The following is a 14,694-nucleotide window of genomic DNA, read 5'->3' as shown; positions in this document are numbered from 1 at the left end:
TTGTTCTATCTTTGCTGATGAGGATGAGGAGTTTTATTAGTAATGATATGTTTATGAAGGTGATTTGTTCTATCTTTATGTGTAATTGAAAGAGAGATGTTTGATGTCCTAAATTTGCACTCATCTCTGGTTTTAAATATCTGATTTCTAGGTGTTTTAGTTGTTGCTTTATTATGTTGATGTAATGAATAGTGAGGTTGATGCTGAGTTGAGTTAGTATGCTTTAATTTCTATTTTTAAATTTGATTTATGTTAGGTTAGTACAGAGCAAATGTGATTTACATATCTTAAGATCTAACCCCAGCTGTTGTTGATTTTAACATTTCATGTGCATTGTCTACACTGTTTGAGGTTGCCTACAGTGGTTTTGTTGGTGCAGATTGAAGTTTTAACTGGAGTTTTCAAAAAAAATCATATTCAACACTCGGGCTGAAACATATATGGTGCAGATTGATGGCCTTATGAGGTGAAATTCTTACAAGGTATGATGCTGAATTTTTCCATCCACCGCATGGACAATTCGTCTATCTGTGAGAGAGTGCTAAGAACAAAAGAATTCAGCTAGTGGGATCCCCAGAAAACTCCAGCAACTGGAGTTAACCTATGCACATGAGAGGCACCGGGATCTCTGAGTGGGTGTGATGCCCTACAGGCTCCCAGGAGGGTATTTTAAAAGCCCAGGAGTGATCTGAACCCATGATAGGTTGTTGCTTTCATTGATTTATGTGTTCAAGGGGACTGCATGAATGGCTAACATTGGGATGTTTGGTCTCATAGACTGTGACCACTAGGAGGAGCTACCAACTTCATCCCTTGGAAGTACAAGTTACAATTACAAATGTTTATGGACAAGATGGATCTCTGGAGCATAGTCCACAACAAAGCTACAAAAATTCAGAGGTTTTTTTTTCCAAGCAGCAAGTAGAATAAGAAAGGTATTCTAGAGTTGATGCATTCATATATGTGTGTGCCTGTGTCTTCTTCATTATTGACATGTAATTTGTATTATCTTTTATTCGTTGATGGCTTCTCTCACAAAACATGGGCATATTTTAAGCAGACTAAAGATGAAGCACTCAGTAAGATCACAAAATTCAAGGCCTTATTTGAAAATCAAATGAGGATAAGAATCAAGGTGCCTCGCGTTGACTATGGAGGAGAGTACACCCCAGGACTATAATACATTCTAGATGGAAGCAAGACCAAGAGAGCACCAACAGTGCCTTACAACCAACAACATAATAGGATTACATAGAGAAAGAATAGATACATCATTGAGACTGCTAAGGCCATGATCCAAACATGGATTTGCCATGTTTCTTTGGGCAGAGGCATGTGCCTTACGACCCACAACATAATGGGATTGCATAGAGAAAGAATAGATACATCATTGAGACTGCTAAGGCCATGATCCAAACATGGATTTGCCATGTTTCTTTGGGCAAAGGCATGTAATACAGCAATCTTGAACCAATGTTTTCATGGGACCTTGAAGGAAAAATACCAAAGGAGGTGTTTACTGGTCAGAAAACTAAGGTATTGCTTTATTGTGTTTTTGGTTGTCCAGTTTACATTCATGAAATTGATGAGAAAAGAACTAAGCTTCAATCCTCTAGTATCGACTGTATTTTTGTTGGATAAAATGGCAGGCTTGCCAGATCTATAACCCACTCTAAGGGAAGATTTTGGTAAGCAAACATGTGAAGTTTGATGAGGTGGGATGGTACTCAAGATCACAGAAGCCTCCTTTGGTGATTGAAGAAGCTGAAAAGCTTGTACTAGAATTGATATGAAGTTAAAAGAGAAGTAAGAGTCAGATCTGAAAGCCAAGGGAAACATCTTTAGTACCTTCCAGACTAGTAAGAAAGCCAAGCTGGCTTACACAAACATTGCAAGATGCACCAGAATAAATTGCAGTACTTTAATCTACATTTTGGATGAGCAATCCCCCTAAGAAGTCTTAGATCCGTGTTTACATTAATGACTTCCATTATTGTAAGTTGTGACAAAACCTTCCAGTTGTGAGGACTCGTAATTGAATAGCAAGGATGGAAAGATGCCGTGACTGATGTTTGGGAGACAGTTCCAAAATCTATTGTAGAATCAGTGATTATTTCTAAGCATGCAGATAATGGGACCAACCACAAGGCTTTGAACAGCATGACAGGGAAACTCATGCATGAAAACTGAAGAAAACCTTATACGGGTTGAAGCAAGCTCCAAGAGCTTGGTATGCTCGCATTGATAGCAACCTGATAAAGCTTAGTTTCACAAGAAGCAGTGCATCATATTGTTTCTGAGTCTGAACCGAAACCTGAGAATGAGCTTGTTGATAATCCAATGGGTTTCATGGATCCTCTAGATCCTCCACCACATGATCCTCCTACTAGAAAGAGACCATTATGGCTACAAGATACCTTGCAAAATGTTGAACAACACGCTGCCCCAATAGAAACGTTCAGAGAGCGTAAGAAGCCAAGTCAGTTTCAAGGGTATGTTGTTTCCATGAGAAACATCATTCAGGCATAACCATGCACCTTTGAAGAAGCTGCAAAAGAACAAGTCTAGAAAGATGCCATGACTGAAGAATACGAGTCCATCATCCAGAATGATGTCTGGGAAGTGGTTCCTAGACCTCAAGGTAAATTTGTTGTCACTTCCAAATGGTTGTTTAAGATTTAACATGGTGCAGATGGTAGTATTGAAAAATACAAGGCTAAATTTGTAACTAGAGGTTTCTCTCAAAAAGAACGAATAGATTATGATGAGACTTTTGCACCTGTAGCTCGATATACTACTATTTGATCTGTTGTTGTCTTAACTGCTAGCCAGGGATGGACTCTTCACCAAATGGATATGAAAATTGCTTTCTTGCATGGCTTCCTCAAAGAAGAGGTATTTGTGGAACAACCACAAGGCTTTGAACAGCATGACAGGGAAACTCATGCATGAAAACTGAAGAAAACCTTATACGGGTTGAAGCAAGCTCCAAGAGCTTGGTATGCTCGCATTGATAGCAACCTGATAAAGCTTAGTTTCACAAGAAGCAGTGCAGACCCAAACCTCTACTTCAAGGCAATCCAAGGTATACCTTTGATTTTGGTATTGTATGTTGATGATTTATTCTTGACAGGAGGAGAACCTCTTATCCTCCAGTATACGAGGGAGTTAGCTTCTGAACTTGAGATGAAAGACTTTGGTTTGATGCATTACTTTCTGGGTCTAGAGGTATGGCAAAGACTTGTTGAAATTTATCTTTCTCAAGGAAAATATGTTGTTAAACTTCTTGAAAGATTTGTTATGGTAGAATGTAAGTCCATGCATACTCCTATGGAAATGAACTTTAAGAAATTATGTGGCAAAGTTGCAGGACCTAATCTAGCAAATCCCACAAAGTATAAACAGCTCATTGGTGCTTTGATGTTTTTGGTAAACACTAGGCCTGATATATCTTTTGTTGTAAACACTTTAAGTTAGCATATGATTGATCCATTTCATGCCCACTAGATTGCTGCAAAACATAACTCAACTACTTGCATGGAACTATAAATCTAGGATTGAAATATACTGTTAAAAATGTAAGACTTCATGGATATACTGATGTTCATTGGGCAGGTAACTCTGCTAATAGAAAGAGCACTTCTAGGTGTTGCTTTATCTTGGAATCTGCCATGATCTCTTGGATGAGTAGAAAGCAAAAGTTTGTTGCATTGAGTACAGTTGAAGTTTAGTACATTGTTACTAGCATGGCTAGCTGTGAGGCAGTTTGGCTGAGAAATCTTTTTGGGGAACTATTTGAGCAAGTTCCAGACACAACAATTATATATCGTGACAATAAGAGTCGGATTCGTCTTGCAGAAAATCTTGTGTTTCATGACAAGTCTAAGCATATTGAGATCAAGTATCACTATATCCGAGATATGGTGCAGAGAGGAGTAGTGAAGCTCCATCACATCTCCACTGATGATTAGATAGATGACATTCTTACCAAGCCTTTACCGAAAAGAAAGTTCTTGGATTTTAAAGGGCAACTTGGACTTATGGACATGACACTTCCGGGAAGCGGTCACAGCGGATTGAGAACATTGAATTGTCTTCCCCCCTATCAGAGCTCACAGGATTAGGGAATTATGTCGGAAAGCTCTTGAGGATGAGGGACCTCTTGTTCAGTGTGTGCCACAAGAGTAGGCCTTATTATGCATCTGAAACACAGTCTGGGACGTGGGAAGAGCCACCTATATGGCCAATAGGTGTACTGAGACTTGTCTGTGTGACTTGTTTAGGATGCAGGTGTTCCACCACTTGACACTTGGTTCTGTTTGATTCTTGTCTGTGTGACTTGTTGCTTGAGTCTTGTCTATGTGATCTTTGTGTTCTAAATTTCTATCACCTAATTTTTTGAGATGAAAATTGGTTGAGTGTAATATTTGTCTATGTGACATGTGATGATCATTTCCTTTCCAAATTTGTGTCAAGTGGATGATTTTTCTTTAGATCGCGACTTCATTGTTACAGATGTTACAGAGCAAAGTTGAACTGAGATAAATGAAAGAGATTAGAGAAAGCAAAGATCTTTGATGCAAAAAGAAATTCCTCCCTAGCTGAGGAAGTGTTAAAATTTGACAGCTCAGGGATGAATTTCTCTTATAAGAAATCATATCTTTCAGTTTTGTTTGAACGACCTATAATAAAATTTCAATTCTAAGAATTCTAATATGACTTTCCAAAAATAGTAAGTCACATATCAATTTGGAAGTGACTTTCCAAAAATAGAAATCCATGTCTAAATGATCAAAAATGATCTCGACATATGAAATCCATTTTAAAATCAAATCAATCATGATTATACAAGTCAAGAATTAATATTTTTATCCTTATTAGTATTATTATTTTTATGATGCTATTATTTATAAAATAGTCTAAAGTCATTCACCTTTAATGGATTAATAAAAACAAATTGTCTCATGAAATAAGTAGATTAAATTGAGAATCCCTTACTTCCCAAATTGAACCTCTCTCTTGGAATAAAATAGTAACTCCACACCTAAGAGAATGTAACTCTCCCTCACTAATTCAATGTATGACAAAAGTGTAACTCCTCATTAAATGCACTTGTAACTCCCTCATTCAATTCGATTTGTAACTCTCACCAAATATTCTCTCATGTCTAAGTGTAACTCTCTCTCTCCATAATTTGAATTGTAACTCCTCAAGACATGTGTACCTCTCTCTCTATTCTTAGGATGAGTTACACTTCTCCTCAAGTAACTCCTCCCTCATGGAATTCAATTCTCTTATTATTGGCTCAAGGCATGAATTCATTTTGTAACTCCTCTCCTTTCTCATCTATTTAAGCAAGAGCGAGTGTTGATGTAGCATGTTCATTGTGAAGAAAGAGAGCTAGTGTTGTGTGTGTGCAAGAGAAGTGCAAGAGCAAGTCAAGAGTAAGAAGAAAGGGAAGAGTTGGAGCAAGTGTGAAGGACAAGATCTCATCAAAAAAAGGAGATCTTCAACCAAAGAACAAGAGTACTTCAGTTGCAAGTTGATCAGACATTGGTGACTTTATTCATTCGCATTCTCTCTCTGTGTACTCTGTTGAACAATTGAAGAAATCTAATAGAAGAAGAATCATTTGGGTTTCCCCTTGTGGGTTTTTACCTGGTCATTGGACCTAACTCTCAGTGTCTCATATTTGTGCTTGGTTATCTTCATATGATCCTTAAGTTTATGTTCTATTTATAGTTGCTGATCTAAAAAGTTGTCAAGAAAAAATCTGCATTCTACATAATTGTAACAACATAGAACATTCATTTTTCTGCAAAGTACATTCAGTTTTCTACAAAGTACATTTAGTTTTCTGCTAAGTATATTCAACTTTCTACAAAGTACATTCAATTTTCTATGAAGTACATTCAACTTTCTGCTAAGTGCATTCGGTTCCATTCAGTTTTCTGCAAAGTACATTCAACTTTCTGCTAAGTGCATTCAGTTCCATTCAGTTTTCAGTGAAGTACATTCAATATTTTGCAAGTACATTCAGTTTTCTGCATAGAACTTTCAAGTTTTTGCAAAGAATTTTTTAAATTTCTGCATAGAACTTTCAGATTTTAACAATAACCATGATGCCAATTCCAATTTCAAGTTAAAGTTGAACAAATGAAAAAGAAGAGAATGAGAAAAACTTGACACTATATGCCATTGATAACGAAATCAACAACGTTATAGCCATATTAGCAAACCTACAAGCTCAAGAGTTGTTGGGAGAAAAGTTGTTTTCCTACCCCCCTGGGTTTAATTCCCGCATGTGACATGTTTGCTTCGAGCTTTATTGTCCAAGAAGCTCCCAAACTCTAACATGTTATTCAAAAACGCCTACATTCCTCTATTTGCATCACATTCTTCTCATTCGTTTCTATTGTTAAAGACATTCTCATGGCTCCTAGACACACTAAAGATCCTACATGGAACCACTACCAATTGTTGAAGGAAATATAGTATGCAACCATTGGAAGAAGGATATAGGTTGAGGGCATACACGTTGAAATATCACTTTGCACACAACCACTCAACACAAATTCAAAAGCAAGTTAAACCACAGTTGCAAGAACTGCCCCCCCCCCGGAAGGATCCATGAAATGACTTGGGATGTTTGAGAGTGGTTCCAACCTCATCAGACTTCATATGGAGAAAATAGAATTTCATATCCCATTCAAAATTCAACAAACTTAACAATGTTCAGGATCAATGGGATTGTGGCGTTTCATTGGATTATATCAAGTATGAGGGCATGTGATTGGCATTTAATCAAGAGCACCAAGCCCTATATGTACCCCAGTGTTGGTGTTGTTGATTGTTGAACTCCTTTCTCATGGCCTTAGCAATTATGTACCCTTCACCTAAGTCATCGGGTTTGGCGAATTTAATCCTTCGAATTCGAAATTCGTCGAACCTCAAAACAATGCAAACAAATTCGTTTATGTTCACCGAACCAGTGAGATAATCGGGCCTTTGGGAGTTGGATAACTAGCCACTAGGCCACTGGGGCATTTGGAATCATTGAAAAACGAGAAAGGTTTTTTATCCGATTGACAAACTTTTCTAATGGGAACAATAATAAATCTTCTTCAAGTAATGTTTCTGTCAACCAACCCATTGAGAGGGTTGAATCATCGAGATGAATAATGAATTTTTGTCTAGTTCAGTTAATAGAATTCACTAACTAAAACAACAATTATATTTTTGTCAATTTATAGTTTTGTTAATCAGCATATAATTCCATTGTGATGTATTGTCGGCAGAATAATTTGTAATTGTTTGTATGGATTTAGTGAAAGTTAATGGTGATTTTTTGCTTTTTATGGGGTAATCTACATGATTTATTTGTGAAGAACTGTGGCTAAATGTGTTTTTCAGCCTACTTAAACTTAAATTTTATATAATATTTCAAATTTTATATGTCGAATTTTATCAGCAAAATTTTAGGTGCCAAACTTTATTCAAATTTCAAGGTTGCCGAACTCAAACACGAACATGAACGCAGTGACTTAGCCCTTCACTCAAGTCAAAATCATTGATCAAGCATGTTAAGACATTTGTACCATATGATAAGGCTTGGATTAGGCTGTTTGATCAAAATTACGCAATGTTGACTAATATCCCTATAGAATTGAAGTAGAGGCAATGGCTAGACAACAAAAGAGGAATCTAGATTCTAGATGGTTGACGCTGGTATAATTAATCATTGATGTAGAATGGATGCCATACCTATCTTGATTTATGTAAAAGTATGCATGTTTTCATGTCTTCTACAACTAATTTGGTATTTTGGATGTTTTTTAATATAAATGCAAAAAAAATATAAAAACATATATATAGTAGATGCTTCGCTTCCTAGATTTCTAGGAAATGACACTTCTGCATCCCCGCTTCCAAAAAATGTCCCCACTTTGTGCAACATTGAGTTAAACCCTCTCTAATTGTCTCAAACGATAGAAAATCCCAAAAGCAATTTGTTGTTTGAGCCTTACAAAATCCCAAGGCAAAAGTAATCCAAGATTTGATTGAGAGAAGTGGAGAGAGCCTAGAACATGATTGTGGAAGTGGCAACCCTACCTATGAGACCTACACCACTTACCCTTTTAGGGATCCATTTAGATTCATCAAACCAACTTAGCATGATGACAAACCTGGTTCAAAGAGAGTTGCCCTACACTACCCCAAGTCCTCAACATACCATCCAAAACCAATTGAAGAAGTCATAGTTAAGCATTGTTTTCTGATACATTGCTAGATGATGATAGGATGTAGATATCCTTTTAATGTTTCCAACTCCCCCACTTATCCACCTATGTTAGATGCCACAATTGCATGTGGTTTGGGTTTCAAGGGACCTCATTTTACAAATTGAAGGGGGCATTTTACAAAATGAAGTCAAAAAATTAAGAGATGACTTCATAGAGTTTAAAAATTCAAGAACAAAAATGAGATGTAGAATCATGCATGATGGGTGCATTGACTGATTCCTAGACAACAATGAATTTTCCCATTTCTTGTCCACATAAAACTATGTTTCTTAAATCAATGGATGCATCTAGTCATGTGAAGGATGCACAACTATTCTTTCAGCTTTTGGCTGAAGTAGTTTGGGAGGTGGAAGTGTCAAATTTTGCACAGGTCATCATTGATTATGTCTATAACCATGATCTTGCCAATATGTTTTTGGTGAAACACCCCACCATTTCCTTGACCCAATTCACATTGCCTAAACCTTGTATTTGTAGATAGGGGCAAACTTGATTAGGTGACAAGGGTTGCAGAGCAAGCAAAAAGCATAGACAACACATCTACAACCACACATGGGTCTTAAACCTGATGAAAAAACAAACAAGGGGCAGAAATTTTGTTAGGCCAAGTGTCACTCAATTTGTAGTAAACTTCCTTATTCTTGATGAATAAACTTCATCTAAATGGAGCCATAAACGTTGTTAGCACACAAATCTGCATCACAAGAAATGCTGTCTCCAAGACCTATAGCATGAAAATGAAGTGATAACTAATAGGAAATATACCCAAGGGTCACTGGTTGATCACCTCTCCGTTCAAATTGGTGCTTGCCAATCTCAAGGGGTGTCCCTAGCTTGTCATTTGCTGAAAATCATCGAAAAATATGTGAAACTAACACAAGAAATCAGCACATAATATGGGTCCTTGGCATGTACCCAGACACCCAAGGATAAAAATGGTTGGTTAATTAGAAATAAATGTGAGAATTTTAATTAGTAATCAGCAAAAGAAAGAAAGAAGAGAATGTGCTCTAAGTGACTAATAAAATCAAAGTAGATGCAAAACTATCTATATCACCGTATAGAACATGAAATATCATGTCCACAAGCTGGGAAGCTAGAAGAAAAGCATGGTCAAACTCTACCATTGTATTTGAGAAAAGATTGGTTACATCGTAGAGACAAGATACAAGATAGATAGAGAGAAAGGAAGTAAAAAATGATGGAAAAACATCTTCGTTGACTTCTCTCAAGAAAAGTCTAAACAACGGCTATTCAACCTCACTTTATCAACCTACATGGAAACCACCTATAAATAGACATGCCAAAAATAGGGAAAGATGAAAGACGAAAAATGTCAAGAACTATCAAGGGAACCCTGTTATATATAACACCTAAAAGTAGACATTGCTAAAAATAGAAATTCCTCACATGTCAATGAAACGAGACTCATTGAATTCAATTTTCTCCAAGGAATCCAAAAATGTGTTCAGAATCACCATGCAAGCTCTGAAACCTCAAATGCTATAAATAGCAGATGTCTCACATGTTGCCTGGAAATAACTAAATGGAATCATGAGCTCACAAGGATCTCAAATATGCAATCACCTCTGACATGCAAGCCTCTAAACTCTAACTGCTAAAAATAGTGGTGTCCTCCAAAACTAATGAAAGTGGATGTGAAATGTGTATGACTTTGAATTGGGCGCAAATCACTAAAAAATCTTGCATTTGATTTCTATGAGAACCATCTCTGCTTTGTATGGATGAAGCTAAATCTGAAAGCAAACTCTAAGAGCTGACTCTAAACACCAGCTTGATGAAATATGGCTGGCTCTTTACCCTCCAATTTGTAAGAGGCAAACCTAAGGGTTAACAAACCTAAAGGGAAAAACATTCTAGTTTAAGTTTATGGGACTTCTTTTTAGAATAAAGAAGAAGAGATTGTCAAAATCATTGAACCCTTGATAAAGTGTTGCAAATGGTGGATAGGGATAAAACCACCATGGATTATATTTATGAGGACATAGATCAGGCCAAAGGGAAAATAAAGGCAACATAAAAACATTGATAAACAAATGCATGTGCCTATTTGATGGATCATTAATGGGAAATGGAAGAAGCAACTCCATCAACCTACGCATGTAGCTAGGTATTTCCTAAGCCCCAGATACAATCACACAAAATATTTTGAAGCAAATGGGAATGCAAAAGATGGATTGTACATTTGCATAGAGCACATGGTCCCCAATCCAAGAGGCTAGTATGATATACACAATAAGCTCCTGGATTACAATGAAAGTAAAGGTACCTTCACCAAGGCCTTGGCTATTTGAAGCAAAACCAAAGAACAATCATGTAAGCAATTTTAAACGCTTAAGTTACAATATTCATTATTCTAGACATTGAAAAATTTAGTAAAAGTTTCTAACTCATTTCTTGAAATTTCTAACTTTCTCTAACTCTTATCGCAACTTACTGGTGAAGGTCAATTCCCAATGCCCTAAATTGCATTAGTTTGCAATTCAGAGCTTGAGAGAGATGTGTAATCTTTCTAGTGTGAGCACCACTAGAGTATGTTTGAGCACATACACACAAAGAAACAAGATTGTTTGGAATAAAAATGTTGAATGATTTAGTCTTCATGCAATACAACCTTCAGTTGAGATGCAATGAGTTGTTAAACACCACACCTAATCCCTCATATTGGATCCTAGAGAGTCAACCAACAATATTTATAAAGGTTCACTTCAACTTACTGCACTTGGAGCCACTTCCGCCACTAGAGTTTCTAGGCAGTAGTGATATACCTACAGCATGAAAGCGAGAGTTTGATGATATGCTAGAGGGTGTCGATGACAAGCTTAATCCGCGTGATTATGAGGCTGTGTAGTGATTTTTTTTCACAGTTTGTATGATTACTTTGGTCTCTAAAGACCATAGAGAGAAAATATTTATGTATTTCCTTTTAGAACTTCAATTTTATGTATCAAAACTTAAATAAACAGATGCCATTATGTTATTTTAACCATCACATCGTATATACATAAGAAAAATTTGCATATTTGGTGTCTAACGGTTGGATTTATATTGATTTAAATTAATATATCATTTTTATTAATATTTGAATATTTTATGTATTTTTTTATTGGCTTTTACAATATTTTTTAGTTGGTTCAGTTTGGTTTGTAATTTTGGGTTATTCTAGTTCCAATTCGAATAATTTTGATACTAACACCTACCCCGATAGTCATTTGTACTATACTGGACTTGAAGGCAAACTTCTTTTTATCATTTGATCATTGAGCACCTGCCACATATGAAGAAATGGGACATCAAGCAGCTGCCACCTATCAAGAAGTGGGATGTCCAGTCACAGTCAATGACGTGTGACCTCCCAACCCCACTTGATGGCTATGGTGAGTTAGGGTAACATACGGCACCCTTGCCTGGGTGCACATATAACATGGGGAAATCGAATCCTAGCAAGAGTAATAACATCCTGCTTCCATTGGAACTAGAAAACCCACTTGAAAACATTGTCCTAGATTGGCTGAATCACTAGATTTAGCCTTTCAAGGCATCTTACGCTTTGATTCTTCAATAGTGTTGTATTCAAGAGGAAATAATATTCAAAAGTGCCCAACGACATCACACAATGATTGATGTGTTTATTGTATTCACAACATATATATGCGTACAAAATGTTCATACTATAACGTGAACTATTTCTTGTCAATTTTGTTTCATGGAATAAATAATATCACAAATGTCATCATTAATAATAGAAAAATACTACTATCCATCTTCTACAAGTGGTATCCTAGCAACAACCCTTGTCTATACATATGAAAGCGCTTGAATGCTTTCACCAATCCAATAATAGTGACAAAAATAAGTATTGTGATTTATTAACATTCAGATAAGTATTGTGATTTATTAACATTCAGTGATTTATTATCATTCCGATACCCTTTAATTTGGTGAAGTAACTTGACTCCAATTTATTAAGCAGCAATTTTCTTCTCGAATTTTTCATTAAATCATTAACCCTTCATGCACCGTGAAAAGAGGGATGCAGTCTACAGCTCCGTATGGATGAGATGTGTAACAGAACATTATGTTGATACCCTAAAGTGAAAGAAAAATTGAAGTTCATAATGTAGACATGAAAAAAACCATAATAATAATAAAGAATATAAAAACATTCATAATGATAATAATTATTATAGTAAAATAAACCAGCATATATCCATCTTAATCCCCACGTTTGGGGACCAAGAAGTTGACAATTGGTATCTTTCTTATCCCTCTCAGTGCTTAATAGATTCAGGTTAACATGGATTTATGCTGGTACAATCCACAGACACAGAGATCAGAAATTTATTGTTTCTGCAGTTTTGAGCCAAATACATCTCAAGGGACAGCACCCTCACAAGTCATCACTTCTATTAATTTGCTCTCAAGCAAAATCTAAAAAAGAATACAATTCTTTCCATTTTTAATATCCCAAGGAGATTTCTAGCCCTTAGGGTTTGTATTCAGGCTAGGGTTTATGTATTCATATAATAGTGGGCAGCCGTCTATGTAATGCACAATTATAAAGATCTTCAACAATATTACAATCATCAATAAACTAGTGCATCCACTGAACAGTAGATCCAACAAATGATACTGTACCACACTGTTAACAATAATATAATTCTACAGTAAATCTACAAACAGTTCATCAATTCTCCTCAAATCCACCAGTATACTTTGAATGCAATGCCAAAATTCAGTAATCCAATGTTCTAATTGTAACTATTTACCATACTAATGTCCAACTACAGGTTAACTGTTCTGTTACCATTGCTCTGAATTTCTGCATAGGAATTCCCTCGCACTAACCCAATTTCACGCCTGTGAGTACTTGTGGTATGACAGCATTCACCATTATGGCTGTGAGAACGTGTTAGGGCACCGTATTGTATGCTTTCCACTCAGCTGTAAATCACACTTCTAATCTGACGTAGGCTCAGAGGCTGTTGTCACAATTTCCGCTAAAACAGACTGCAGCCACCGTCAATCATGTAATTACCGTTACAACTCTTTAGTCACTACAACTGGGACAGGGATTCACTGGAAAAAACACTGCAATCCAATCACCTTTCACACTTTCAAAAGACTGTTGGAAACAGTGTGATTCCTCATGGACCGGGCTCCCAAATGGGCACCCTTGGCACGGGTGTTTCTACCCTCACTTGCGCATCAATAGTCACTGCTGTGGTAACCATCACTCGCGGAGCCCAAGATACTCGGTCACAGTGTCAATCAGGACTTCACTCTGGTTGTACAGACCCTGGAAGGGTTTTGGCTGCTTAATATTACTATGCTGTCCGGAATACCCTTCATTGCCTCAGTGAGAACCGCAGTTATCCACAGACACTGCAGGAAAGATGTCTGCTACTTGAAACAGAACAGGATGACCCAAAAGATTACCTACAGAAAACTCGACCTTGCTGGATGGATGGACAGATCGGAGTGTTTCAAGAGGGTTTGTTGTACCCCAAACTGACTTCAGACTGAAAATGGCTTATGCTCAGATCAGACTCTTCTTAGACAGCCAATCCTCCAAATCAAGCCAGAGATGCTCCAATTGTTGTGTTGTGCCAAAACAGAAAAAATAGGTGTCTAGGTAGGGTGGGATCAGCTCCACCGAAACTAGACAATAGATTAGATAGGGTGGGATCACCTCCACCAAAGCTAATCAAAAGTAAGGGGTATTAAACCCTCAGAGCCTCAGCTCAAGAAAACAGAGATATCAAATCCAAATTGACGATCCTAAATGACTCCAACTCTCCTTTATTTATAGATTTCTCCATGGGGTTTCATCTAATTTGAGGGGTTGCAAACTTGCAAGCACATCCCCCAAATTTGGGATTCTTGCCCCAGCCGACCCAAACTCTACCCAATGTTGCCCCAAACATTGGATAATTTGGGCTTTCAACCTTTATCAAGATTCAAGACTATAGTCTACAGGGTTGGATAGGCTATTCCGTCCTCCCATGGGCAATTAATCCGTTGGGGACATTACACCATTTTAGGTTTAGACATGAGTTATTTATGAATTCCTTCTTTTCTGAGTTGTGTATGAATGTACCCACGAATCCACTGAGCTTTTTTAATTCAATCATGCACATTTATATAAATTTTACTTTATAATTAGCATGTTCCATAACCTTTCCATTCCTAACTGAAAATTTCTGAAGGCATATGCTATTGTCTCATGGATTTTGAATGCAAAAGCATGCAGTAATTTCACTTCCAATTTTCATTTTGAACCAAAGAAAAGTACAAGATAGCCTTCCTCCTAGCACTGACAACTTGAAAGAGGTGTGACATTTTTATTATACTAGGGATATTAGCATTA

The 14,694-nt window shown here is 36.8% G+C and overlaps 1 protein-coding gene across 1 annotated transcript in view; it reads right to left on the bottom strand.

The window, feature by feature from the left end:
• The window catches only part of LOC149253487 (25.3 kDa vesicle transport protein SEC22-1-like), a 68,085-nt gene that overhangs the window by 24,681 nt on the left and 28,710 nt on the right, over positions 1–14,694 (bottom strand). The gene's annotated exons all lie outside the window — the stretch shown is intronic.

The sequence above is a fragment of the Pinus tabuliformis genome, chromosome 7 (assembly GCF_031772625.1).
Source record: "Pinus tabuliformis cultivar Carrire ecotype Pingquan chromosome 7, CPIR1, whole genome shotgun sequence".
In the NCBI taxonomy this organism is placed as follows: Eukaryota; Viridiplantae; Streptophyta; class Pinopsida; order Pinales; family Pinaceae; genus Pinus; species Pinus tabuliformis.
Note: the sequence above shows the minus strand (reverse complement) of the source record. Positions and strands in the feature narration are given on the sequence as shown.